We start from the raw sequence: 3033 nt of genomic DNA on the forward strand, positions 1-3033 counted from the left end.
GGCATCATGAAGGGTGTGAGTGTGTGTGTGTGTGTGTGTGTGTGTGTGTGTGTGTGTGTGTGTGTGTGTGTGTGAGTGTGAGTGTGTGAGGACGCTGAGAGACCCATAACACCCGTCTCAAGATTTATCTTCCGACAGGTCAGAGGTCAGGCAGCTATTAATCACTGGCACAAAAAAGGATTAAATAGCTTGGCATAGATGAGAGAGAGAGAGAGGGAGAGAGAGAGAGATAGATAGAGAGAAAGAGAGAGAGAGAGAGAAGGAGAAAGACAGAAAGAGTGTGGTGTGTGTGAGAGAGGGAGGGGAAAAAAACGACGGAGGCGTTTAAAAAAGAAGTGTGTTGCGTCTGTCTTAGATTACAGGGGGGAGAAACTGTGGGGCGAAAGAGCAGTGGGGAGCAATGGGGATTTAGCTCCACACAGCCACCCAGACGAGTGTGTCTTGCCCAGGACACATGCACCACTTCTCAGCCTGCTCCTCCGGTGGTGCTCCCGGGCACTCCCACACCCACACACACACACACACAGACACACACACACACACACACACACACACACACACACACACACACACACACACACACACACACTATACACACACACACACACACACACACACACACACACACACACACACGCTCACAGGCCCGCGGGTCTGAGTCACAGGTCAAGAGTTCTCCGCTCGCGGCCATTTAGGCTTTGCGTGTCCTAAAATCGGAGGTGATGGTTGTAATTCAGTTTGGGCAATTCTCACGGTCCAGTAACAGTGACTCTCTCTCTCTCTCTCTCTGGGAGGAATTTGCTTTCTTTTCCACTCGCTCTCTGCCAAGGATTGATGGTGGCAGAAAGGACAATAACATTGTGGGAGTTAAAAACAAAAACAGAGGAAAAACGTCAAAAAAAGTTAAACCACAACGTTACAAAGTTATGCTATTTATTCTCCCAACCTTTCCCTCTCTCCCTCCCTCTCTCCCTCGTTCTTTCTTGGCCCTCCCCCTCTCTTTCTATCGCTATGGCATTGGAATGTAAAAACTCTGTTATGTTAACCTGCATGCCAGCTTCCACAGGAAGCACATGGACAGGAGAGAGGCTGGAGATACGTAATGGACTCTGAGTGTCTTTTCCTGCACGGGGAGAGAGAGAGAGAAGAGCCGTTCACCACCACCAACACCACCACCCCCACCCTTCCACACACACCACCACCAACACCACCACCACCCCCACCCTTCCACAGTTCACACACACCGTCACTATCACCACCACCACCACCCTTCCACACACACCATCACTACCACCACCACCACCACCACCCCTCCACACACACCACCACCCCTCTCCACACACACCACAACTACCACCACCCCTCCACACACATCACCACTACCACCACCCCTCTCCATACACACCACAACTACCATCACCACCACCATCTCCACCACCACCCCTCCACACACACACACACACACACACACACACACACACACAAACACCACCGTCACTACCACCAACACCACCACCACCAACACCCCTCCACACACACACACACACACAAACATCACCATCACTACCACCAACACCACCACCATCACCACCCCTGCACACACACACACAAACACCACCATCACTACCACCACCACCATCACCACCCCTCCACACACAAAAAACACCACCATCAGCCCACTGGGTTTCAGCTTTAGAGAGACGAGCCTTTCCACAGACGCTTGCCTAGAAACAATAGACTCTGCGCTTTCTCCACGCTGCCAGTCTTGTAGACCGCTTGGGCCGCTCAACCCCACACACACACACCATTTAAAACCCCCCACTGTGTTTGTGTACCTCTCCCCTGCATACAGAAATACACGTGGTGTTTACGTTCCGCCCCATCCTGCCCTGTCTGCCTGCCTCGCTCGCTCGTCCGCGGCTATTTCTGGCACGGATGCAACATGTGATCAATTCCCATCCTCTCCGTCTCCCGGCCGACCCCCTGCGGCGGCCGGGCCTGATGGCGCGGGAGAGCGATCTGATTAATTGGCGCATCAGATCAAACCTGACTGAAGCGCTCACGCGCCGGATGATGTCTATATCCGAAGCAGTGCTTATTAGCTGTCATTGGGTGGACGTGTGTGTGTGTGTATGTGTGTGTGTGTGTGTGTAGGTGTGTGCGTGTGTGTGTGTGTGTGTGTGTGTGTGTGTGCGTGCGTGTGTGTGTGTGTGTGTTTATGTGTGTGTGTAGGTGTATGTGTGTGTGTGTGTGTGTGTGTGTGTGTGTGTGTGTAGGTGTGTGTAGGTGTGTGTGTGTGTGGGTGTGGGTGTGGGTGTGTGGGTGGGTGTGTATGTGTGGGTGTTGGTGTGTGTGTGTGTCTGTATGTATGTCACAACATGCGGTGAGCATTGGTGTTTGTCTAGTTTTCTTTTGTAATGGTGCCACAGTCCATGTCAGAAACGAATTGATTTTTTTTTCCTGTGTGCAGAAAACCAGACATGACTTTCTATACATATATGCACCCATACACGCATGTACAAACACACACACACTTACAAAGACACACACACACACACACACACACAAACACACACACACAAGAACAAATACATACAGTCCACACACATACATGAGAGAGATCTCTCCTCACTAGAGAAAAGAGACAGTATATTTTTTAATTCTATTGTGGGTGGGAGCAGACTTCCAAAACCACAGAGTGAAAAAAAAAGTTTTTTTGGTGGTGGGATAAAAGATATTAGGAAAATCCTGTTTGATCTCCAAATGAGCCACGGGCAATGCAATGATAATGCTGAGAAAAGTTTTGCAAATGGTGTGAAAAAAAGTCATTGTAATTGTTCTACAATAGCAAGAAAAAAAAAAGTTTTGAACAAAACTTTGATAAGAAGTTCTCCTGAAGTTACAATAATTCATCTCATCATCATTCCAGCAACTTGATCTGGCAGCAATTTAGACTGTAGACGGGACACGAGTTATTTGGAGGAGGAAAAAAAACAGCAAAAAGGCACATTTTACTGGGCAATAAAAGCAGAT

This window comes from Sardina pilchardus, chromosome 14, assembly GCF_963854185.1.
Source record: "Sardina pilchardus chromosome 14, fSarPil1.1, whole genome shotgun sequence".
In the NCBI taxonomy this organism is placed as follows: Eukaryota; Metazoa; Chordata; class Actinopteri; order Clupeiformes; family Clupeidae; genus Sardina; species Sardina pilchardus.